The sequence below is a fragment of the Salvelinus fontinalis genome, chromosome 3, assembly GCF_029448725.1.
Source record: "Salvelinus fontinalis isolate EN_2023a chromosome 3, ASM2944872v1, whole genome shotgun sequence".
NCBI classification, from domain to species: Eukaryota; Metazoa; Chordata; class Actinopteri; order Salmoniformes; family Salmonidae; genus Salvelinus; species Salvelinus fontinalis.
The window spans coordinates 8,144,773-8,171,738 of NC_074667.1; the positions used below are offsets into that span (position 1 = coordinate 8,144,773).

Below are 26,966 nucleotides of genomic sequence, written 5' to 3' on the forward strand. Positions count from 1 at the left end.
TATGTGTGTGGGAGTGTGTTGACCTTGAACTGATACCAAAGCAGCTATTGTCAACAATTCAGAGGAGCACAACAGTCTGTCTTTTATTTCTCTCTCGCTGCTATACTTCCTTTGCACACATCGATTCCCTCTGAACCCCTTCCCGTTTGTTCAAAAACACTTTTTCTCTACGCTCGGCTCTCCTTACTGTTCCACACGTTACATTTTAGTCATTTAGCAGACACTCTTATCCAGACCGACTTACACGAGCAATTAGGGTTAAGTGCCTTGCTCAAGGGCACATTGGCAGATTTTTCGCCGAGTCGGCTTGGGGATTCAAACCAGCGACCTTTCGGTTACTGGCCCAACGCTCTAAACGGCTAGACTACCTGCCACTCCTCTTCTCTACATTCCTCCGCTCTCTCTCTATCCATCTCTCATTCTTGGGGGCTCAGCGATTGTTCTTGTTATCGTGGGACGGGTTGTGAAAAATGAGGCAGGTGGTAGCGATTTATCAAAGATAGAGGTTCGCGCAGTGCGGTGGTGTTCTGGGGGGAAGGAGGAGGAGGAAGGGAAAAGAAGGGATGACAGGGTTTTTCGTTCCTGAGGCCAAGCATGATGAAACGATTGCGGAGCCACTCTGCCGCATCAAACAGACAGGTAGATACTAGATTGGGGGTCTCCTCCCGCTGATTTGCCTGGCATCAGCTTCTCTCCCCTTACACCCCCCCCACCCATCCCTCATCCCCCGCCTCTCCAGGTTGCGGTACAAAATGCTCATCTCCCTCCCTCTCTTTTTATTCACTGTGTTTCGCCTCCGTCTATTCGGGTGGAAATTGATGACAGAGTAGTAGTAGAAAAGGCAAGAGATGGATCGTTGGAAAGATGGACAACTCTCCCTCCCTCCCCATCTCTCTCTTTTTCGTGTCTTTGATTGCGCAGTCCCAGTGCGTGTTGGGGAAGAGAGGCATGGAGGCAGGCGCCGGGTATCCTGCCAACCCTCTTTCTGTCTGCCAGGAAGGACCCAGATGCCTGCTGCTGCCTCTGGCACACTGTGCTACTCTAGTCTACACTCAATGGGCCTCATATAGAGGGAGGGGTGGGAAAGAGAGGAGGGGGCAGAGGGGCGATGGAAATAACCAGAGGGGGGAGGGAGGGAGAAAGAAAGAGAAATGGGGCAGACGGAGAGAAAAAGAGAATGGGAAGAGAGAAAGGAAGAGAAATGAGGAGAGTTAAAGGCGAGAGAAAGAAAGAGGAGAAATGAGAAAAATGTGAGGACAGCAGATAAGATAAAGAGACACAGGAGAAACAAAAGAAGGATGAGAGAGAGAGGATGGGAGGATCCTTCAGGTTATTCCTATTTGGAGATCAAACCCCCTCATCATGTCTTCGGCTTCAACATCAAAAGGAACACTCACCTTTTGCCCTTATCAGACAAGCACAATAACATCCGTGTAACTGTCAGGATTTGAACCCTGTTCTCCCACGGGAGAAGCCAACGTCTTGACCTTTGGACCAAGAGAACATTTCCTTTTGGCTTGAGGGCTGACACTGATCTTTGAAGTCGAAGGTCCACCACGTGACAATGAGAAACCATGACTAAACAAGCACACACTTTTCTTGTCTAATTAAAAAGGTGTGTTGTCACTGAACTGTATTTTATTTGTGCATCTGAATCCCTGGGGAAATTCAAATTCATATATACGATCAAGCCAGTGTTTTATCATTAAAGGTCCTATGCAGCAGTTTTTATCTCAATATCAAACAATTTCTGAGTAACAATTAAATACCTTATTGTTTTCAATTAGAATGGTTAAAAATAAACAAAAATAGCTTCTTAGCAAAGAGCAATTTCTCAAGCAAACATGTTGCTAGGACTGTCTGGGAGTGGTCTGGGTGGGGAGGGGGAAACTGAAAACCAGCTGTTATTGGCAGAGAGATTTGGAACTCCCTTTCTTATTGGTTTATTAACTAATTTACCACCTGGTGATGTCACCAGGCAGGCCAAAATTCCATCCCACCAAAACAGGCTGACCTTTCAGGCGGTCTTTTCAAACAGCTCTTTCACTAAAAGGGCATTATCATAATTTTCACAATTTCACAGTATTATTCGAACCTGACCGTGTGGAACTATATATAAAACACAGGGAAATCTCATTTTTTTTGACTGCACTGGCCTTTAAATAATCCAAAAGAATCCCTACTTTCACCAAGAAGTTTTCTTATTAATTAGTTATCCTCCTCCCTGCCGAGTCTATTCATCTCCACAACATTTCCCTGACATTTTGCAGATCAGTGGGAAAGGGCAGCAGTGTGTATATCAGCATGAACCTAATTGAAAACTTCAACTCATTTAATTTAGTTTAACCTGAGGTCCCCAGTTATTGGTTAGGACTGGGGTAATGGAGGAGGATAGAGGGAAATGATTGGTTAAGAAATCACAGCATTGGGAAGCATCCATCAGTTCTGGGAGGGAAGAGCTGTACAGGTCTGTGAGGGACTATCGGTAATGTTACCGTGGTGATCAATGAGGATAAATACAAGAGACATTTTTTCCCCCCGCCTCGGATGGGTCACATGATCAGAAAATACTCAGGGTTCTTGTTTGTAAAAGCTTAAGTAGATGAAAAAGCTAAACTCGGGTATGAATGCACACACACACACACCTACCTCAAACCACTACAATAGCTCCCTCCCATCTGCATTGAATTCCTGTCCTCCATTTCTCCCCGTCTCCGCTCCTGTCGTCCCTCTCCTCCCCTCAGATCCCTTCATCTTCTCTCCTGCTGATCCATCTATCATCCCGTCCTCTCTCTCTGTCAGAATCCTATTGCTTTCCTGCCAAGCTTTCTCTCCCTCCAGCATGAGTCAGTGAGAGAGGCGCTCATTCCCTTTGCCTTGCAGGGGGCTATGAGGGGGCTGTGAGAGACAACCGGAGGCTCACAGTCCAGAGGCTAACAGAGGAATGGGTACTACAGCTCTACCCAGTGGTCCAGGGGATGATAGGCTCAGAGTATCTAACAGAGGAATGGGTACTACAGCTCTACCCAGTGGTCCAGGGGATGATAGGCTCAGAGTATCTAACAGAGGAATGGGTACTACAGCTCTACCCAGTGGTCCAGGGGATGATAGGCTCAGAGTATCTAACAGAGGAATGGGTACTACAGCTCTACCCAGTGGTCCAGGGGATGATAGGCTCAGAGTATCTAACAGAGGAATGGGTACTACAGCTCTACCCAGTGGTCCAGGGGATGATAGGCTCTGGGTATCTAACAGAGGAATGGGTACTACAGCTCTACCCAGTGGTCCAGGGGATGATAGGCTCAGAGTATCTAACAGAGGAATGGGTACTACAGCTCTACCCAGTGGTCCAGGGGATGATAGGCTCAGAGTATCTAACAGAGGAATGGGTACTACAGCTCTACCCAGTGGTCCAGGGGGTGATAGGCTCAGAGTATCTAACAGAGGAATGGGTACTACAGCTCTACCCAGTGGTCCAGGGGATGATAGGCTCTGGGTATCCAACAGAGGAGCACATTTTCTGTAATGGGATTCCATTGAGATAGAGACTGTGGACTTCAAGGGAGACCAGTTATGGGAAGGGAGCATGACGATTCTCTGCCTAACCACCACAAGAAACCCGTGGAGTGCAATCGTAGAAGTATCAATTTTCTTGAATTACTTTAATCTAAACCTGGAGATCCTATTGAGATAGAGCACAATGCTTCTCTGACTAAACTCTATAAGAAGGCTACAGTGCAGGGTTAGGCAATCGTACCAAGTATTTAAAAGCCTGCACTTATACTGGCCCTCGCAGAGTAAGATTACCCACCATCCCTGTTAGTAGAGAAATGGCATGGGATAAACTTAAGACAGAGGCCTGATGAATAAAGCAACAGGAAGACCGAACCCCTAACCATATTGCCACTGCTAGAAACCACTACTGATCCGTGACGCACCAAATCCTCCCCATTTTCTGGTCACCCACCATGTCGGAGACAGTAGCATACTGTACAGTTAGAGGGGTTGAGCACACTCCAGCCCTCATCAGAACAGTGCCAGAACCAGAGGTTCCGTGCTCGACCTCTGGGCCGGGGAAAGTCCCACTACAGTAGTACAGAGGACGGAAAATATCTGCCCTGCAATAGCTGATCCACAGAGGTTTTTAAGTGGAAGGGAGTGAGGGGAGGTTTTAAAGGGGAAGGGAGATAAAGCCTGGAGATTCAGAGAAGGGCAGCTTTGCTCACTTGGCAAAAACCTTCCCGTCTCTTTTCCCTTTGTTGAAAGAATGATCAAAAGAGGACGACGGGTGAGAGAGAGAGCATCGCTCCCGCCATGGGGGAGTTCAAAGGGGGATAACTTTGGAATGTCAGAATACGGGCTGCATTTCAAATTGGTGTTAGGTTGTGTGTGTCCAGTGGATGCATGCATCTCTCTGTGTATGTGTGTGTGTGTATGTATGTGTGTGACTAAGCAAGAGTGTGCAAGTGTCCGCTACACGTGCACGTCTCTATGTGTGTCTGTATGTGTGCGCGTGCCGGTACTGTAACTGGGCATGCGAACATCCTTTGCATCCCACATGACTCTTGAAGCGCTGGAGCTTTGATGACTCACTAAAAGGAGGGGATGATGGGGCACTGGCTGTTGTCTGGGAGGATGATCTCTGGATCTAAGACTGCCTTAGCCTTCCGTCCTTTCTTCCCCCTCTCCATCCGAGGAGCTCTCACCTCACACCAGTGGCTCCTCAGAGGGGAGGATCATCCTACTCAGTGAATTTCATAAAAATAGTGAAACATTCAAAAAAACATTATACTTTTCAGATAAAACTACACTAAATATATTCACATCCCCAAATAACTGATTAAAACATACTGTTATGCAATGAAGGTCTAAAGTAGCCTCAACAGCACTCTGTAGGTTAGAACCATAGTCGGAGGACAGCTAGTTTCCTTCCTCCTCTGGGTACATTGACTTCAATACAAAACCTTGGAGGCTCATGGTTCTCAACCCAGACTTACAAAGTAATTATGACAACTTCCGGAGGACATCCTCCAACCTATCAGAGCTCTTGCAGTACTAACTAATATCTTCTCCATCCAATCAAAGTATCATAGAATTAATCTAGTACTGAAAGCATAAGCTACAGCTAGCTATCACTGCAGTGCATAAAATGTGGTGAGTAGTTGACTCAAAGAGAGAGAATGACAATAGTTAAACAGTTGCGAACAAATTATCTTGTTCAAAAATTAAGGAGAAGCAGCAGAGACAGAGCTAGCTATGTTTAATTGTATTTTCTTTCTTCTTAGTTCACCTTTCACTTAGTTAGCTAATGCAGCTAGCTTACTCAACCAACTGACTCAAACAGAGGAATGCTATTTATGTTAGCTAGCTGGCTAAGGCTATCCAACAATGCAACACTTCCAAGTCAAGGTAAGCTTTCGGTTTTGATTATTTATTGCCACCGGGGTTCGCCGGTGTAACTGCATGCTGTACATACACTGTACTGCGTGATTGTACACATGGATTGCATTGTGAGTTTATTAACGCGTTAGGTCTAGTTTGTTAATAAAGTGACAATGGTGTAGGCTGTCTATCGGTTAGCGGTATGAAGGTTTGGCTTGGAGAGGTTTTTGCACCTGGTCACAGACAGCTGTTGTGTTGTGCACTGAAGTCCACAAGCGAAGGGAAAAGGTGAGAGGAGGAGAGCGTGTAGATGTGAGAAGGAATTATACAACGAGCAAAGTGATGATGCTGTATGTGGCTGCTATGAAAGCGAACTGTGTGTGTGGGTGATCAGGGTGTACTTTTCCCGCAGATTCTGTTGCAAAATGTTTCTTAAATGAACGCAAACGGAATGAAACGGGGAGGGACCTACCTACATTTGTCCAAAAGAAACTTGTTTAAGCAAACTGTTTGGACTAATGATTACACCCCAGATCAGGTAGATGCAGTCAAGAGTGTGCACGGTGGTATTAAACAAGTCACTGTCTGCCACATTGATTACTCCAATTTGTCTCACGAACCTGTGCACCTACATCCTCTCCCTAATCTTGAACGGCACAAACCGCCACACACCCCCTTATCTTCCCTCCCTCTCTCAATTCCTCCCTCTTTCAGAGCTCAACCCCAGGTGGTCCCACTGGCTCACCTCCCACCCCTCCCCCTGCAGAAAGGCTGTCCTGGGATAACACTAGTGCCTGGTATACCCTCTGTAAGGACATTAAGGGCTCAGCACTGGGCTGGCAGCCTGGCACAGATCCAAAGAGTGCACAGAGACACACAGAGACACAGAGACACAGAGACACAGAGAGACAGAGAGACAGAGAGACAGAGAGACAGAGAGACAGAGAGACAGACAGAGAAAAAGAGTCACATCAATACCAGCAATATATCTGTTTGAAATGGGACTGTGTTTTATCTCCCTCCACAGCATTGGGGACTGCAAAAGTGTTATTATTTGTAAGCCACAGCAAATGCCTGCAATGAGTGCTTTACCTCTGTGTGTGTGTCTGCTGAAACACCTACCCAATCTCCTCTATGCCCAGGTGTCTGCAGCAGTTGGGAAGTGGACACGCAGGTACTCTCTGGAGCGCATGTCCGCCTGCAATCCCAAAACGATAGCAGAGGGGTTTTAACTTCTGCTGCCGTCAACAACACCGATTAGGCCTCTTCGTCTTCCCACTGTCATGAAACCGCACACCTGTGTATTCTGCAATATCCCGGCGAATGTTTGAGTTATGACACCACACTTCAACTTAGAATCCCCTGTCCTCCCCCGCACAGGATTAGAAGAAAGCAGCCTAAAACAAATCAACAACAAAGATCCGCTGCGTGCTTCATCTCGACATGACAATGCTAACCATTCATCCATCCAATTGCTTTAAAAACTCATCTAGCACTGTTTATTTGATTTCCGACCTGCCTTTGTTCTTGCTACGTGACTCAGTAAGAGTCGTGGATTGTGTGTGTGTGTGTGTGAGATTTGTTTGTGCGTGTGCGGTTGTGCTTTAAGTCATGGATGGTATAAGGTGGGTATGAGGATTTAGAATGAAAGGGGGTTTAGAATGTGTTTGGTAATGAATGTGTGGCCTTGGTAAACCCCAGTGTCAGTTACCTTAATGAGAACAGTCAGAGTGTGAATTCCACTGGGGATTTTTTCTTCTCTCTCTATCAATCAGCAAGGACCTGAGTCACTCCATTTGCAGCTGTAGCCCCTGAATTACCCAGAACCCGCATGAAAACATGTGTACACATACGCTGGCACATAGACAGACACTGTGCACAGACACACAAAAGAAACAACCGTGGTGAACACGCACTCAAACAGATCTTAAAATACCCCAAAAAACTTCACATCACAAAAACATCATAAAAGACCAGTGTTAAACTTTGATACATCTGGAGTCTGCTCCAGTAGCTGTTGGTGTGGCGCGGGGCACGCAGAAATAACAGGTGGGTTCCAACTTCCTCATTATCATAACTTCCCATAGCACTCTGTCACGCCCTGACCATAGAGAGCCCTTGATTGTGTGACTGGGGGGTTATCTAGTATATCTATTTCTATGTTGGTGCTGTTTATCGTTGCCTCTGATTGGGGATCATATTTAGGTAGCTATTTCCCCACCTGTGTTTTGTGGGATATTGATTGTTTGTTAGTGTGTTTGGGCACTACGTCCTCGCGGTCTTTGTAAGTTTTATTATTTTGTTTTGTTAGTTTTCACTTCAATAAATATGTGGAACTATACTCACGCTGCGCCTTGGTCCGCTCATTTCCAAGACCGTGACACACTCAGCGAAGCACAGAGACAACACTCGGCTGATTTGTCACTGCTTTGGATGGGAGTGGGAGAGAATGGAGATGTGGATGATGCATTGGCGTGTGGTTGACAGAGGGAGAGGTGGAAGGTAGAAAAGGTCGTGGCAACAGAAAGGAAGGGATCTGATTGAAGCTTTGTCCCCCAGTCTCCCGTTGTCACCCGTAGAGCTCTTACACTGGGCACAGGACGGCTCAACTGTGGACCTTGGCATTGGCACCATCTCACACAAACATGTACACACACTCACACATGCACACTCGCATGCATGCAGACATGTTTACGCACACACACGTGGCATGCATGCACGCACACTCTCCTCTCGAACTCTGCGCCCTGGCCTCGTTCCACTGGCCTGAGGCACGGATATTGCTTCCCCCCACAGCAGTTTGTCTGGCTAGACTCTTCCTCACTCCCGCCATCCCTCTCCCTCTCTTTACTCCTCCAGTGGGACTGGGTTTCTGGTTCGAGCTGAAAATGTCAAACAGAAATATATTAACATTTAGAAAACCTGAGGGCTTCAACAAGCAGGACCGTTTAATGCTGCAGTAGTATCGCCCCCGCCCTCAGAAAGAAAGCACACCTGCGGAAGGAAATCGTTCAAAGCAACTTCTTTTTTTCTGCTATATTATGAATATGAACTATTTCGGGCAATATTTCACACATGACAAAATATTAATAACGGGTGATATTTTCTCAGGGGTAAAACGCAAGTTGTGTGGCGTGTAGGCTAGTTCAAATCCCTGGTAAGACCGTAGCTGGACACACATCATTGGGCATGATGCACTCAAGTAAATAGTCAAGTGTTGAGTCACATCTCCGAGCCTTTGTCAAGAAATCTTACCGTACACCCTGACCACCCGCTCCAGTAGAACACATGGCATGCACTAAACACACTAACCACCTTAAAGTGAGATGCATTTGTCGCACTCAATCCCCATCCACGATAACACAGCAGGAAGAGGACAGAAGTTAGTGTGATGACTCTGCCGGTGTAATTCCTCATAGTTAGTGTCTAGCCTCTCTCCTGCATTGTGTGTTTTCTGCGTCTGCACTGTCATTTGTTTCCATCGAGGAGATCAAATGTACTGGATACAGGAGTTGGGTTCAAATACTATTTGAAATCATTTCAAAGCTGAGCTTGATTGAGCTTGCCTGGATCAATGGACCAATAGAATAGTCCAAGAAAATTATTCTCGCCCATCTGACACTCCAGGCAGGCGTGTTTGAACCCAGGTCTGCAGTAGACTGAACGTGTTTGGGTTTGAACCCAGGTCTGCAGTAGACTGAACGTGTTTGGGTTTGAACCCTGGTCTGCAGTAGACTGAATGTGTTTGGGTTTGAACCCTGGTCTGCAGTAGACTGAATGTGTTTGGGTTTGAACCCAGGTCTGCAGTAGACTGAATGTGTCTGGGTTTGAACCCTGGTCTGCAGTAGACTGAATGTGTTTGGGTTTGAACCCTTGTCTGCAGTAGACTGAATGTGTTTGGGTTTGAACCCAGGTCTGCAGTAGACTGAACGTGTTTGGGTTTGAACCCTGGTCTGCAGTAGACTGAATGTGTTTGGGTTTGAACCCAGGTCTGCAGTAGACTGAACGTGTTTGGGTTTGAACCCAGGTGTGCAGTAGACTGAACGTGTTTGGGTTTGAACCCAGGTCTGCAGTAGACTGAACGTGTTTGGGTTTGAACCCTGGTCTGCAGTAGACTGAATGTGTTTGGGTTTGAACCCAGGTCTGCAGTAGACTGAATGTGTTTGGGTTTGAACCCAGGTCTGCAGTAGACTGAATGTGTTTGGGTTTGAACCCAGGTCTGCAGCAGACTGAACGTGTTTGGGTTTGAACCCAGGTCTGCAGCAGACTGAACGTGTTTGGGTTTGAACCCAGGTCTGCGGTAGACTGAATGTGTCTGGGTTTGAACCCAGGTCTGCAGTAGACTGAATGTGTTTGGGTTTGAACCCAGGTCTGCAGCAGACTGAACGTGTTTGGGTTTGAACCCAGGTCTGCAGCAGACTGAACGTGTTTGGGTTTGAACCCAGGTCTGCGGTAGACTGAATGTGTTTGGGTTTGTTTTGGTGGGTGGGTGTTGTTAATGTGTCAACAGACAGAAACACAAAGCTCTGTGGGGTTGAATTATTCAAAGGAGAGGGGAGAGAGGGGGTGAGGGAAGGACAGCAATAGATTGGAGGGGGGAGAGAAAGAGAGAGAGAGAAAGGGAGAGAGACAGATATATGCTGAGAAATGTGACAGGCATGCGCTCCCACACAGACACACACACATTAACAAAGAGAGTGAGAGACACAATAGGCATGAGTTTCTGTAAGCAAACTGTGTGTGTAGCTGCTGCAGTAGGAAGAGAGAGACACACACAACACAGATTAGAGCCTTCCCTTTAAACAAACACAGAGGCCAGAGTCTCAGCGGGGACACCTGCACACAAAACTACCATCAGCATCCCTTTACCTCGGTCTACAAAGACCAACCACGGCCCACCGCTAACGCTACCTTCAACAATCGCTCACATTGAAATTCCATTTGTTACGGCAACAACCTGGGGAGAAGCAACGCTGATTTAGCATTTCCTGTTGATTCAGATGCAGAGCAGAGTAATGGATGAGTATCTCAGCTCGGGGCTCTCAGGGCCGCGGGAAACACACTGTTACAGGGCAGGTGTGATGAGCAGAGCAGATATAGGCATAGAGTTATGGTAGAACTAGAACGACCACTCAGAGTGGAGCTCCTGTTCGGCCACCCAGAGTGGAGCTCCTGTTCGGCCACCCAGTGGAGCTTCTGTTCGGCCACCCAGAGTGGAGCTCCTGTTCGGCCACCCAGAGTGGAGCTCCTGTTCGGCCACCCAGAGTGGAGCTCCTGTTCGGCCACCCAGAGTGGAGCTCCTGTTCGGCCACCCAGAGTGGAGCTCCTGTTCGGCCACTCAGAGTGGAGCTCCTGTTCGGCCACTCAGAGTGGAGCTCCTGTTCGGCCACCCAGAGTGGAGCTCCTGTTCGGCCACCCAGAGTGGAGCTCCTGTTCGGCCACTCAGAGTGGAGCTCCTGTTCGGCCACCCAGAGTGGAGCTCCTGTTCGGCCACCCAGAGTGGAGCTCCTGTTCGGCCACCCAGAGTGGAGCTCCTACTGTAGTTGTGAACTCCTACCGGAATCATGACATTTACACTGCCGAGGCAAAATTTCCATAAAAAATATTGCCTTTTCGGTACATATCTGCTGTTGAATAGAACGACTACCTCACTAGAGCAGCAAGGCATTGATTGTTTGAGGCGTTTTTCACCAGGTCTACCCTTTTAACGTCGTGACCCTGTCTGCAGGACTTTGTGTGACACTGGACACATCGGTGTGCTTTGCCTTGGCAACAATTCACCCCTTTGGGTACAGTAAAGCTTAACTAAATTGAATTGATTACTACTACTAGTCCTAACTGATTGGCAATGGTCAGTGCCACAAGACTACTGCAGCTCAGGGACAGCGCCAATCAACTTCCCTGGTGAGCCCTCCTTCCTCCCTAAAGGAAAGAGAGTAGAGTAGTGTTATGTCTTTAGCATTAGTTCCTTGTTGTCCATTAACACTTCGTGTCTTCCTGTCACTTAGTATGGATTTCTGCTGTGCGGAGATAATTACCAGACAAGCGGATATGGCCTGAGAGAGCGAGCGAGAGCGAGAGATAGCGCGAGAGAGAGAGCGAGAGAGAGACACACACACAGGGTCCACTGGGAGTGTGAATGGTACGGCGTTAAGCACTATACGGCCTGCCTGGCCTCCATCATTAGGTGAAAGGACTACTACTGTCCATTAGCTTTGTTTGTGGCCTCATTAGGAAAGACTAGGAAGAAGGGAGTGTGTGTGTGTGTGTGTGTGTGTGTGTTATTGACACAGACTTGTCGATCTTCCTCTCAGGGCTCTAAGAGTGTTAACTCATGGAAAAGGGTGAAGGTCTGCAATGGGCTACGCCGTCTCCTGCTTCCTCAGCGACTGAGACGAATATGCGTGAGTGGCTGAGTGTATGAGCAAGTGGCTGTGCATCACATTGACATCAATGAGTGTATTTGCACGGTGAGTCTAGGAGAGTTTCAAAGTGTGTGCGAGCGTGAGTGGGTGAGACGGAGAGCTTCGTCACGTCCGTGTAACAGCGTGCGTTCCTCCGCACTCAACGCACGGTGCACACAGACTCTGCTGCAGTGCCTTGCCTCTGCCTTCAGCCCGCTGCACCATCAACTCCTCACTGCAGACTCCAACCATGATGTCACCTCTCTCTTTCATCTCTCTCTCGCGCTCTCTTAACTGTAGAGATCAGACAGACGGAGGGGCTTTTCTTTCTCTCGGCTTTAACAGGTACAGTGAGGAGGGGGAGGGGAGAGAGGAAGGCAGGAGAGTAGAGGAGAGGAAAGAAAAGAGGAGAAGAGGGGAGAAGATGAAAGAAGGGAAGTGGAAGAAAAGATAGGAGAGGAGAGGAGGAATGGAAAAAGAGGCAAGGGGTTTAAGTTTACATTCTGAACAGGTGCCACTGAAACCTAGTTAAAATGATTTTGCTACAGTATGATCCCCAACCAATCTCACATGAACAGTCTACGTACCCAGCTCCTTAACCCAACCTGTCAACCCAAATCCCTACTTCCGGTGCCCCAAACACCTCATTAACGTACACGCTCCAATTTGTCCCTCTTCCTGAATGCATAAACGATGCCTGTGCCCTTATTTGGCAAACCCCCGCCACCTGCTCCTGTGTTTGGGTCCCAACAGTAAACTGCAATTAAACGCTGAGGAGCAGGAGCATATTGTTGTTTCCACAGCACAAGAAAACTTGGCAACCTGTCGCTGCTGGCTCTGAGCTATCATCAGTGTGTGTGTGTGTGTGTGTGTACACGTGTTTGAGTGCTGGCTGGCAGCAGTACAGCTTATCAAGAGTCAACGTTGATGACCGTCTGGAGACAGAGCGAGATGTAGAGAGAGAGAGGTGAAGAGAGAGAGGCAGAGAGAGGTGTAGAGAGAGAGGTAGAGAGAGGTGTAGAGAGAGAGGCAGAGAGAGGTGTAGAGAGAGAGCCAGAGAGAGGTGTAGAGAGAGAGCCAGAGAGAGGTGTAGAGAGAGAGCCAGAGAGAGGTGTAGAGAGAGAGGCAGAGAGAGGTGTAGAGAGAGAGGCAGAGAGAGGTGTAGAGAGAGAGGCAGGGAGAGGTGTAGAGAGAGAGGCAGAGAGAGGTGTAGAGAGAGAGGCAGAGAGAGGTGTAGAGAGAGAGAGGCAGAGAGAGAGGTGTAGAGAGAGGCAGGGAGAGGTGTAGAGAGAGAGGCAGGGAGAGGTGTAGAGAGAGAGGCAGAGAGAGGTGTAGAGAGAGAGGCAGAGAGAGAGGTGTAGAGAGAGAGGCAGAGAGATAGGTGTAGAGAGAGGCAGAGAGAGGTGTAGAGAGAGGCAGAGAGAGGTGTAGAGAGAGAACGAGATAGACAGATAAGTGAGATGAACCAAATAAAGTGGGGAATGAGAGACGAGGGAGAGAGTTGAAGAGGGGGAGAGAGTTGAAGAGAGTGAGAGAAAGATACGAAGAGAGGGAGAGAGGTACGAAGAGAGGGAGAGAGAGGTACGAAGAGAGGGAGAGAGAGGTACGAAGAGAGGGAGAGAGAGGTACGAAGAGAGGGAGAGAGAGGTACGAAGAGAGGGAGAGAGAGGTACGAAGAGAGGGAGAGAGAGGTACGAAGAGAGGGAGAGAGAGGTACGAAGAGAGGGAGAGAGAGGTACGAAGAGAGGGAGAGAGAGGTACGAAGAGAGGGAGAGAGTTGAAGAGAGGGAGAGAGTTGAAGAGAGGGAGAGAGTTGAAGAGAGGGAGAGAGTTGAAGAGAGGGAGAGAGTTGAAGAGAGGGAGAGAAAGATACGAAGAGAGGGAGAGAAAGATACAAAGAGAGGGAGAGAAAGATACGAAGAGAGGGAGAGAAAGATACGAAGAGAGGGAGAGAGTTGAAGAGAGGGAGAGAGTTGAAGAGAGGGAGAGAGTTGAAGAGAGGGAGAGAGTTGAAGAGAGAGAGAGAGTTGAAGAGAGGGAGAGAGTTGAAGAGAGAGAGAGAGTTGAAGAGAGGGAGAGAGTTGAAGAGAGGGAGAGAGTTGAAGAGAGGGAGAGAGTTGAAGAGAGGGAGAGAGAGGTACGAAGAGAGAAAGAACAGAGCGGTTATCTCTCTGCCAGTCCCCTTGCTCTCAGCGATGTCCAGGTTCAATCTAATTGGACGAACCCCCAGCACCCACTAAACACATTAGCACACTCACTGATGAAATGAACACACACACACAGGAGGATATGAGTTAGCCAAGGATACACTACTGCTGCAGCTCTCCTGGCAATATACTGAGAATAGAGGTATGAAATGGTGTGTGTGGTGTGTGTGTGTGGGGTGTGTGTGTGTGTGTGTGTGTGTGTGTGTGTGTGTGCCGACTGCAGTGGAGAAAAATGACAGTGAAAGACAGAGAGGGTAGAGAGAGCGAGAGAGCGAACGAGAGATAGAGAGAGGGAAAGAAAGAGAAAGTGAGTGAGTGAGCATGTTTATGTGCATGTGTGTGTGTGAGAGCACTGGGTGCAGTGCAGGGCTGGTTTTGACAGCAGCACAGTGTGTAAGGCAGATGAGTTATGCCACCACACATTTCTCTAAGGGAACAGCACAGTCTAGTGGCAGGAATGCAAAATAACACTAACAGACTGCAGGTGGAGATGAGCATAAAGTTAGAAAGAGAGCCAGCCCACCCTGTTTTTGCCATTATGAACTTCAATGGTGCTGCCCATGCTACAACAGGCTTTGTGGCAAGTGCGGCCTCTATCCCTCTCTATGAGAGAAGCATAGACAGACAGGTTAACTTCACATGGTGTCCCGTGTCCAGCAAACCGTATTGATTTGCTCTGTTCCTCCCAGCCATTTGACATTTAACAGGGTTCATCACAGTTGGCTTTCATTGATCAGGCAGACTTCTAATCTGGTGGCTATATTTTGGTATGCGTGTGTGCATGTGTATGTGTGAGAATGTGTATGTGTTTGACTCTGTGTGTGTGTGTGTGTGTGTGTGTGTGTGTGTGTGTGTGTGTGTGTGTGTGTGTGTGTGTGTGTGTGTGTGTGTGTGTGTTCCTGTCTGATAGGCTCTGGGACACGGTAGCAGGAGTGTGTGAGGCGCAGGTCCGTGTCCAGGCTGATCTTGTGGCCCACTGAAACACACACTGGTTTGGTACTGCTGTCAGGACTACGCTTGGCCTAGAAAGAACGAGGACGAAAAGGGATGGAGCGAGAGAGAGGAGAAACAGACAGAGGAGAGACTGTATGCTTGGAACTACTGATTACGTGTTTGTGTGCAAACGGTGAACATGTGTGTGAGTCTAACCCTCCCCAGCACTTTTCCCGAGTCGGTAGTCAGAGGGAAGCTGTCTCCTCCATTCTGCAATGAAGCAATCTGAGGAGGAGGAGTGGAGTCAGACCATCCTTCATCCACACTACTACTGTCCGTCCGTCTGACTTTCTCTCTGTCTGTGCGCGGGTGTATTTGTCTTGCAATAGCGAAGTCTTTCTCTCTCCCATCTCCTCGGTCTCTCTTTTCTTCGAGGGGAGGATGAGGCCCTGACATGTTCTTCACAGCCCCGTCAGCCATGTTCCTGTCTTTCTCACAAGGCAACATACTAGTAGCTGTCTTGTTCCCTTCCTGGTAATATACTATGTATAAACTCAGCAAAAAAAGAAATGTCTCTTTTTCACGACCCTATCTTTCAAAGATAATTCGTAAAAATCCAAATGACTTCACAGATCTTCATTGTGAAGGGTTTAAACACTGTTTCCCATGCTTGTTCAATGAACCATAAACAATTAATGAATATGCACCTGTGGAACGGTCGTTAAGACACTAACAGCTTACAGACGGTAAGCAATTAAGATCACAGTTATGAAAACTTAGGACACTAAAGAGGCCATTCTACTGACTCTGAAAAACACCAAAAGGAAGATGCCCAGGGTCCCTGCTCATCTGCGTGAACGTGCCTTAGACATGCTGCAAGGAGGCATGAGGACTGCAGATGTGGCCAGGGCAATAAATTGCAATGTCTGTACTGTGAGACGCCTAAGACAGCGCTACAGGGAGACAGGACGGACAGCTGATTGTCCTTGCAGTGGCAGACCACGTGTACCAAAAAAAGATCAAATTGTACACACTGTATAATGGCGGATGGTTATATGCAGGCCTCAACCACTACCCTGAGAGCACTTGATTCCGTGTATCATGCAGCCCTCAGGTCTAACATCATTGTGATCTCTACAGCGCTGTTGGCTGGTCATCATTGACCTTGCGTAGGCTTAAACAGTGGTATAAACTGATTTATAAGGCTGTTACGTTCCCCAGTTTCTGTGTTGTATTTGAGTGTGTGTGTTTCAGGAGATAGATTCCTGAAAACTCCCCAAGCAGCTGATTGGTCGACCCCAGGCTAATTGATGATTGGAGAGCTGACCCCGCCCCCTCGTCAAGAAGCAGCTGACTCTAATCACCATTGCCACCTGAAGATATAAAAGCCAGTGTTCTGTTCAGAAGGAAAGAGAGAACAGTTTTCAGGAATCTATCTCCTCAAACAAACACACACACACACACACACTCAAATACAACACAGAAACTGGGGAACGTAACAAAGGCCATATTGGGTAAACTGCCATTTTATCTCTGTTCTTTTTTAGTCAGGTCGGTAAATAAATATAAATTACTGTCCCATTTGCTTCTAACAGTACCAAAAATTAGAACAGGACATGGTAGAAACAGTTTTAGTTACTTAGCTCCGTTGTCCTGGAATTCTCTCCTGAATATTAAAAAATTTGATGATCTAGTTTCGTTGATGGAGTTTAAAACCCTTGATCGATGAATATATATCATAGAAGAGTGTAATTGTCCTTAGGCCAGCTTTTTTTTGTCAAGACTTTCGTGTTTTTAACGTTAAATGTTTTTGTTGTACTGTATGTGTGTTTATAGTTTTGTTTAACGTTGTGTTAGTGTATGTAAGTTGTTTTGTCTGAAACGTTGTTCCCCCTGCTGCTATTGGACCAGGTCTCTCTTGGAAAAGAGATGTTATCTCAATGAGAAAAACCTGGATAAATAAAGGTAAAAAAACAACAAAAAACAACACCTGCACAGGATCGGTACATCCGAACATCACACCTGCGGGACAGGTACAGGATGGCAACAACAACTACCTGAGTAACACCAGGAACGCACAATCCCTCCATCATTGCTCAGACTGTCCGCAATAGGCTGAGAGAGGCTGGACTGAGGGCTTGTAGGCCTGTTGTAAGGTAGGTCCTCACCAGACATTACCGGCAACAACGTCGCCTATGGGCACAAATCCACCGTCGCTGGACCAGACAGGGCTGGCAAAAAGTGCTCTACACTGACGAGTCGCGGTTTTGTCTCACCAGGGGTGATGGTCGGATTCGCGTTTATCGTCGAAGGAATGAGCGTTACACCGAGGACTGTACTCTGAGCGGGATCGATTTGGAGGTGGAGGGTCCGTCATGGTCTGGGGCGGTGTGTCACAGCATCATCAGACTGAGCTTGTTGTCATTGCAGGCAATCTCAATGCTGTGAGTTACAGGGAAGACATCCTACTCCCTCACGTGGTACCCTTCCTGCAGGCTCATCCTGACATGACCCTCCAGCATGACAATGCCACCAGCCATACTGCTCGTTCTGTGAGTGATTTCCTGCAAGACAGGAATGTCAGTGTTCTGCCATGGCCAGCGACGAGCCCGGATCTCGAGCACGTCTGGGACCTGTTGGATCGGAGGGTCAGGGCTAAGGCCATTCCCCTCAGAAATGTCCGGGAACTTACAGGTGCCTTGGTGGAAGAGTGTGGTAACATCTCACAGTAAGAACTGGCAAATCTGGTGCAGTCCATGAGGAGGAGATGCACTGCAGTACTTAATGCAGCTGGTGGCCACACCAGATACTGACTGTTACTTTTGATTTTGACCCCCCCCCCTTTGTTCAGGGACACATTATTCAATTTATCTTAGTCACATGTCTGTGGAACTTGTTCAGTTTATGTATCAGTTGTTGAATCTTGTTATGTTCATACAAATATTTACACATGTTAAGTTTGCTGAAAATAAACGCAGTTGACAGTGAGAGGTTTCTTTTTTTGCTGAGTTTAGTATGTGGACACCCCTTAAAATGAGTGAATTCGGCTATTTCAGCCACACAGTGTATAAAATCGAGCACACAGCCATGCAATCTCCATAGATTAGAATGGCATTACTGAAGAGCTCACTGACTTCAACACGGCACTGTCATAGGATGCCCCCTTTCCAATAAGTCAGTCTGTCAAATTTCTGCCTTGCTAGAGCTGCCCCGGTCAACTGTAAGTGCTGTTATTGTGAAGTGGAAACGTCTAGGAGCACCAACGGCTCAGCCGCGAAGTGGTAGGCCACACAAGCTCACAGAACGGGACCGCCGAGTAATGAAGTGTGTAAAAATCATCTGTCCTTGGTTGCAACACTCACTACCGAGTTCCAAACTGCCTCTGGAAGCAACAAGCACAATAACTTTGTCAGGAAATGGGTTTCCATGGCCAAGCAGCCACACACTAGCCTAAGATCACCTTGTGCAATGCCAAGCGTTGGCTGGAGTGGTGAAAGCTCGCCGCCATTGGACTCTGGAGCAGTGGAAATGCGTTCTCTGGAGTGATGAATCACGCTTCCCCATCTGGCAGGAAAGTTTGGTGGAGGATGAATAATGGTCTGGGGCTGTTTTTTATGGTTCAGGCGTCTTAGTTCCAGTGAAGGGAAATGTTAACGCTACAGCGTCCAATGACATTCTAGACAACTCTGTGCCTCCAACTTTGTGGCAACAGATTGGGGAATGCCCTTTCCTGTTTCAGCATGACAATACCCCCGTACACAAAGCAAGGTCCAATCGTTTGTTAAGATTGATGTGGAAGAACTTGACCGGCCTGCACAGAGCCCTGACCTCAACCCCATCAAACACCTTTGGGATGAATTGGAATGCAGACTGCGAGCATGGCCTAATCGCCCAACATTAGTGCCCGACCTCACTAATACTCTTGTGGCTAAATGAAAGTAAGTTCCCGCGGCAATGTTCCAACATCTAGTGGAAAGCCTACGCAGAAGAGTGGAGGCTTTTAGAGCAGCAAAGGGGAGACCAACTCCATACTAATGCCCTTGATTTTGGAATGAGATGTTCGACAAGCAGGTGTCCACATACTTTTGGTAATGTAGTATATATCTCATTTGAAGTGCATAGGATGGCGTGAGTCATCGGTCCGTGAAAAACCGCACAATCCCGTCTTCACTCGACTTGAAACTTGAAAGGTAAAAATCAGATATTTCACATATTGGATGATGCAGTGTTTAGATGAGAGAGCTCTCAGATCCTGCAATCAGCTTGAGATTCATTCAGATCAAAACGAACCATCCTCATCCCTGTTGCCAAGACTGATGCTGTAACAGGTGTCTCGTTGGAGATGAGGACTTGGCTTTAAACTAATGAAAGCTTTGATGTCCTATCCATTTCACTATAACTAATTATAATACAGGACAAGAAGACACGCCAGGTGAGGGGCCAGGTAGGGCCCAGGGCCCATCTGGTGGCATCTAGGAGACTAGTGTGTCTATCTGGGAAGTAGGACATGAGACAAACCAACCATCAATAACACAGTGGTTTGACTCAGTACCAGAGAGGAAGAGGAAGAGGGAGAAAGAGTGCGTGAAGGGGCCTGGGAGAACTAGGAGAAGTTAAAAAATGATGAAATATTGAGAGACGGCAGTTGTAGAGAGAGAAGGAGTGAAAGGAGTGAGAGAGAGCTGGGATATAGAGTGGAGCCGAAGAAAGAGAAGCGAACAAGAGAGACATAGAGAGGAATTTCAGCCACCTAGCAGCAGGCAGGGGCAGCAGCTGTCGTGTGAACGGAACGAAGACTCTATCCATCGAGCTCATCTCATTCAACAGGACTCGGTGAGTCACTCCCTGCAATGCACACAATAGAACCATTGATGGCCTGTACACCTGAATGTGTTGCAGTGACGCATAACACGCATATTGTACACATGCACACACACAATGAGAGAAGACCAGCGGCATGTCCATACAAACCTTTAGCCCATAATAAGACGCAGGGGGGTAACAGGTACACAGAAATGTGTCACCGTGACAACAGAGGCTCCATGATTAAGGGAACTTCTATAAAAGCCTTCACGTTGAAATCCCATGAACAATTCACGTGAATTGTATTGCGCTGTTTCAATGGACATTTTGCTTGGATTTGAATTGATTGTCCAACAGTGAACCTATTGGGCGTCATCGCATTGTTAGGAAAAACACTTGGACCTCTCAAAACCCCAGAGACACATTGGATGTCTGCGTGTGTCTTTGACGTCGCCTTCACTCTGGACGTATGAACACAGATTCCCCTGATCTAATTTCAGGTGAGAGCAGTTGGAGGAACAAACATGGCAGTTTAACGCTACGCTTGTATCTAAGCAATATTGAAGTCAGGGAGGTCCCGTCTATCATTCTACAATCTGCAGTGAGTCATCGTTTGAAAACAGACCCTGACGCCAGTCTCAAAGTCAAGACAAGAGGTGTTCTAATGTTCCATTTAAAATAACTGGAGCGTCGCTAGCTAAAAGCCTGAGGGAAATGTATCTGGACGGCTAAAAGCTACCTGATACCTCAATGAAAGACTAGCTAAGAGCCAACGCTTCAGCTAACAGTAGCTTACTGACAGATACTGGACATTAGCTCAAATCTCAGCCAATGCAATCCACACCGCGGCTACAGTAGCTCGGTTAGCGAGGCTAACGAGATCGCTATCGTCTGTGAGACGCCAAGTGTCACCTGAGAGAGATCGAATTAACTTGGGAGTCGCTACCTGTTTCTCTGGTCATAAACAGTGGAAACCTAATCTGAGTCTACACATAACAGCCGTTAAAGCTAAAGCAGAGCTGAGGGACATCAAGTGTTTTTCACAAAGTGTTACGTAAGATTAGTGAGGTGTGCTAACATAGATGTGCGTCGCGGGGACCGTTTGAGCTGCGGTTATTGCCTGGTAATTGAGTTTAGGGTGTGGAGCCTTTTGGCAGTTGATTGCTGGTGGCGTGTGTTCAGGGTACTGCGCTAAATCCCATGGCCTTTTGCTATGGAAATCTGTTAGCATGGTGGTCACATTAGTCATGTTAGTGCCATGTCTGTCTGTCTGTCTGTTTGTTTGTCTCCATCTCTCACATTCAAAATCCTTCATCAGAAGAGAGTGAAACACTTACCTCTGTCATTACTACCACCCCTCCCATCCGTCATTACAGACACCAAACCATCCCACTATAGTACTGCTCTGTTGCAAGCCTGAAGCATGCAATTCATTTCCTTCAAATTAAATGATTTGTAACTTTGGATTGGAATTTCCCACAACGAAACAAAGGGTACATTTACATAATACAAATTGCTGCAAAATTGCTGAAAAATATATACACTGCTCAAAAAAATAGAGGGAACACTTAAACAACACAATGTAACTCCAAGTCAATCACACTTCTGTGAAATCAAACTGTCCACTTAGGAAGCAACACTGATTGACAATAAATTGCACATGCTGTTGTGCAAATGGAATAGACAAAAGGTGGAAATTATAGGCAATTAGCAAGACACCCCCCAAAACAGGAGTGATTCTGCAGGTGGGGACCACAGACCACTTCTCAGTTCCTATGCTTCCTGGCTGATGTTTTGGTCACTTTTGAATGCTGGCGGTGCTCTCACTCTAGTGGTAGCATGAGACGGAGTCTACAACCCACCCAAGTGGCTCAGGTAGTGCAGTTCATTCAGGATGGCACATCAATGCGAACTGTGGCAAAAAGGTTTGCTGTGTCTGTCAGCGTAGTGTCCAGAGCATGCAGGCGCTACCAGGAGACAGGCCAGTACATAAGGAGACGTGGAGGAGGCCGTAGGAGGGCAACAACCCAGCAACAGGACCGCTACCTCCGCCTTTGTGCAAGGAGGTGCACTGCCAGTGCCCTGCAAAATGACCTCCAGCAGGCCACAAATGTGCATGTGTCTGCTCAAACGGTCAGAAACAGACTCCACGAGGGTGGTATGAGGGCCCGACGTCCACAGGTGGGGGTTGTGCTTACAGCCCAACACCGTGCAGGACGTTTGGCATTTGCCAGAGAACACCAAGATTGGCAAATTCGCCACTGGCGCCCTGTGCTCTTCACAGATGAAAGCAGGTTCACACTGAGCACATGAGCACATGTGACAGACGTGACAGAGTCTGGAGACGCCGTGGAGAACGTTCTGCTGCCTGCAACATCCTCCAGCATGACCGGGTTGGCTATGGGTCAGTCATGGTGTGGGGTGGCATTTCTTTGTGGGGCCGCACAGCCCTCCATGTGCTCGCCAGAGGTAGCCTGACTGCCATTAGGTACCGAGATGAGATCCTCAGACCCCTTGTGAGACCATATGCTGACACATGCACATTTGTGGCCTGCTGGAGGTCATTTTGCAGGGCTCTGGCAGTGCACCTCCTTGCACTAAGGCGGAGGTAGCGGTCCTGTTGCTGGGTTGTTGCCCTCCTACGGCCTCCTCCACGTCTCCTGATGTACTGGCCTGTCTCCTGGTAGCGCCTGCATGCTCTGGACACTACGCTGACAGACACAGCAAACCTTTTTGCCACAGTTCGCATTGATGTGCCATTCTGGATGAACTGCACTACCTGAGCCACTTGTGTGGGTTGTAGACTCCGTCTCATGCTACCACTAGAGTGAGAGCACCGCCAGCATTCAAAAGTGACCAAAACATCAGCCAGGAAGCATAGGAACTGAGAAGTGGTCTGTGGTCACCACCTGCAGAATCACTCCTGTTTTGGGGGGTGTCTTGCTAATTGCCTATAATTTCCACCTTTTGTCTATTCCATTTGCACAACAGCATGTGAAATTTATTGTCAATCAGTGTTGCTTCCTAAGTGGACAGTTTGATTTCACAGAAGTGTGATTGACTTGGAGTTACATTGTGTTGTTTAAGTGTTCCCTTTATTTTTTTGAGCAGTGTATTTACCGGAGACTTCTCCCACCAGTATTCTCTTCAATAAGAGCTGGTTTACGGTTTTCACCAACAGGTTTTTTGTTTTTGCATAATACTGTTCAAGCAACAGAAACACTGGGGAGAGAAACTAACATCCCAAAAGAAAATATTACAATAGATCCTGGCAAGAAAACACACTACCTTAAAAACATTTATCACAATAGAATGATGAATAATGATGCATTGTGCTCTCTGTACTCCAATTTCAACACAGCTACAGTATGACTAAGTGTGACAAATAGAGCTCAAAGGTAGACAAGAGCCCACATGAATGATTCATGAAGATTAAATTAACACAAAAAAAACTGTAGGCCAATAATTATTTTGTTGTTGCATTCAAATGTTGTTTGATACAGCCACAGGAAAAGTGACCATGCCACGAGTATGGTATGGTCCCCAGAATGGTATGGTCCCCAGAATGGTATGGTCCCCAGAATGGTATGGTCCTCAGAAGAGGAGAAGAAAAGCTTGACATTGGAGGTCAGAAATTTGCTCAAATGCAGACCTACTGTAGCTACAGTTTAGTAGTCCAATGTCAGATCTCATTTGAGTGCTATATCCATCAGAATGTCTGAACCAGTTGTTTTTGTAAAAACAAAAAACAAATGAAATATAACTAGCGAACACTCCGCCCTTAAATCATTGGAAACTAGTCTTTTGATTCAATGCAATTCCACCCCTCTGCAAAAATGTGTTTATCTGTTCAGCATTTTGGTCTCTACCAGTGTGAAATGTGAGTGGTGGAGCTCTCACCTGTGACTAGTGTTTCTCGCTCTTCTCCACACCCTGCACCTGCAGGAGGTTCTTCTCCACACCCCGCACCTGCAGGAGGTTCTTCTCCACACCCCGCACCTGCAGGAGGTTCTTCTCCACACCCCGCACCCGCAGGAGGTTCTTCTCCACACCCCGCACCTGCAGGAGGTTCTTCTCCACACCCTGCACCTGCAGGAGGTTCTTCGCCACACCTATACAGGGAAGCCCTGACAGAACTCCCAGGTGACACGCCAGACCAAACTCTGGAAAAAAGACAACCCCATATGTATAGTAGAGACATGACCGTCACAACCAGCTGAAGACTGAATTGTTATGCAAGTACGTAGCAGGCTACTGTTAGTAGTAAATAGTCAATGCTATTAGTAGACAGTACGTAGCAGGCTACTGTTAGTAGTAAATAGTCAATGCTATTAGAAGACAGTATGTAGCTTGAGAATCCGGTCTCAGTCTGAGACCGAGACCGTCTGTTCCACTACTCACCTCTGTAGTGGAACAGACCATTCCCATCCACCAAGACCACATATTGGGGACAGATACAGAAAGAGGCGACGGGTGAGAGATGGGCAAGTACAGAAAGAGACGACGGGTGAGAGATGGGCAAGTACAGAAAGAGACGACGGGTGAGAGATGGGCAAGTACAGAAAGAGACGACGGGTGAGAGATGGGCAAGTACAGAAAGAGACGACGGGTGAGAGATGGGCAAGTACAGAAAGAGACGACGGGTGAGAGATGGGCAAGTACAGAAAGAGACGACGGGTGAGAGATGGGCAAGTACAGAAAGAGACGACGGGTGAGAGATGGGCAAGTACAGAAAGAGACGACGGGTGAGAGATGGGCAAGTACAGAAAGAGACGACGGGTGAGAGATGGGCAAGTACAGAAAGAGACGACGGGTGAGAGATGGGCAAGTACAGAAAGAGACGACGGGTGAGAGATGGGCAAGTACAGAAAGAGATGACGGGTGAGAGATGGGCAAGTACAGAAAGAGACGACGGGTGAGAGATGGGCAAGTACAGAAAGAGACGACGGGTGAGAGATGGGCAAGTACAGAAAGAGACGACGGGTGAGAGATGGGCAAGTACAGAAAGAGACGACGGGTGAGAGATGGGCAAGTACAGAAAGAGACGACGGGTGAGAGATGGGCAAGTACAGAAAGAGACGACGGGTGAGAGATGGGCAAGTACAGAAAGAGACGACGGGTGAGAGATGAGCAGGTACAGAAAGAGACGACGGGTGAGAGATGGGCAAGTACAGAAAGAGACGACGGGTGAGAGATGGGCAAGGCTCAAAGCAGCTCTCTGCTGTCACTTGTGCTTCTAAGCATGAGTTCTTTCTTCATTACAGGCTAACAAAAGAAGAGTTTTCACAAGACTTAGTGAGATTTTGTTGGATGGATGTATTGAACTACGTCAACCGCCCATTCACTGACGTGTTACAGTGCCAAAGTGGATGTACAGGCATATTTCTGCTGTGAATCATAAGCCATGTCGAAATAAATTGAGGAGCTGAACATAAAGCAGCAGGGACTGGTCTGTCAGTGTCCACGGGTAAATGTCAGTGATAAATTCACGAGGGCAGTGTGCATGTGTTAGGCAGAAGACGGCGAGTGTGCGTGCGTGTTTCGTGTAGGAGAGGTGTTTTGCGTGTGTGTGTGCATGTGTGGATAGGGACCCGACTTGAGGTGGGAGTGTGGGAGTGAGTGATTTGTGTGGGCCGTGACTAACACAGGAGAGTGGGAAGGTATGGATGGTACAGAGCTGAATTATGGACACACATCGTGGGAGAGGAAGATTGAGGGTATTGGACAGCTGAAAAGAAAGGCATTAACACACAGAGATGCATCGCTCTGAGGTGAACAGTTAAAACAGTTGGACACAGCAAACCAATAACATCAATGAAACTGTACTAACCTTTAGTCTCAACAGAAGTTAGACAGTATGAGACATGTCAGAGTGAGATTTAGTTTAAACTAAATTGAAACATTAGTGTTCTCTGAGTATAACAGTAAATACGTCAGTTAAACTGCATCATCTGCAATGCCAAAGTGGCCAGAACCTGACCTGAGGTAGCAGGCTGAGGTAGCAGGCTGAGGTAGAGGTAGCAGGCTGAGGTAGCAGGGAGAGCTGGGTCGTCTCCAGGCGCTGCAGGGCCTCCAGCAGATAGGGGGTCTCCCTGAAGGCCAGGAACCCTGAGATGTAGGGGGCGGTCAGGGTCACCATCTGACTGTCCTCATACAGCAGCTGGTAGTGGACACAGGGAACAGACAACAGAGAACAACGGCATAAATGTATGCCTGTGTTCTAGCTAAGGCTGTGCCTTCAGAAAGTATTCATCCTCCTAAACTTATTCCACATTTTGTTGTTATAGCCTGAATTCAAAATAGATTAAATACATTTTTTTCTCTCACTCTACACACAATACCCCATAATGACAAATCGAAAACATGTTATTAGAAATGTTTGCAAATGTATTTAAAATGAAATACAGAAATATCTCATTTCCTTAAGTATTCACACCCAATACTTTGTGGAAGCAAAAAAATTCGTCAAGCTCTGTTAAATTGATTGTTGATCATTGCTAGACAACCATTTTCAGTTCACATGGGATGATTTCACTGAACAACAAAATAAAGGGAATATTGAATGATCCCCAATGATCCATCGCATCTCCCAAAATCGTTTTCAACATACATCTGTAAAATTATAGTCTAGAAACTAAAGCTTTGGTTGTCATCCTCTCAGGCTTCCATGTCTTCTCCCTGGACCTCCTCAATGTCCACCTCTTGAACATCAGACTCTGAGGCCTCATCTTCACTGTCACTTTCCAACCTTGTTGAGGATGGCTCGTTGTCAGGCTCAAAAAGCCTCAAATTTGCCCGGATGGCCACCAATTTTTCAACCCCTGTATTGGTCAGCCTGTTGCGTGCTTTGGTGTGTGTGTTCCCAAACAAGGACCAGTTGTGCTCTGAGGTGGATGAAGTTGGTGGGATTTGGAGGATGGAGGCAACAGGGGGAAGAGCCTCAGATCCACAAAGTCCCTTCCACCAGGAGGCTGATGAGATATGTTGGCACGACTGCCATATTGCATCTCCATCCCAAAGCCCTTGCTTGAAAGTGTACTTCGCCAGACTGCCAAGAACCTTGCCTTTATCCAGGCCATGATTTCGTCCCCTAAAATGGGGGGACTATGTACAAAAAGTGTTGATATTTCTAAACAGTTCGCCCGATATGGATGAAAATACCCTCAAATTTAAGCTGACAATCAGTCTGTACTAAACTTATAGTCATTGTATAATTTAATTCCAAAGTGCTGGAGGA

General features: G+C 47.3%; 1 pseudogene; it reads right to left on the bottom strand.

Moving 5' to 3' along the window:
- Positions 1-6,514: 6,514 nt before the first annotated feature.
- Positions 6,515-26,966, bottom strand: part of LOC129835114 (endonuclease V-like) — a 28,240-nt pseudogene continuing 7,788 nt past the window's right edge.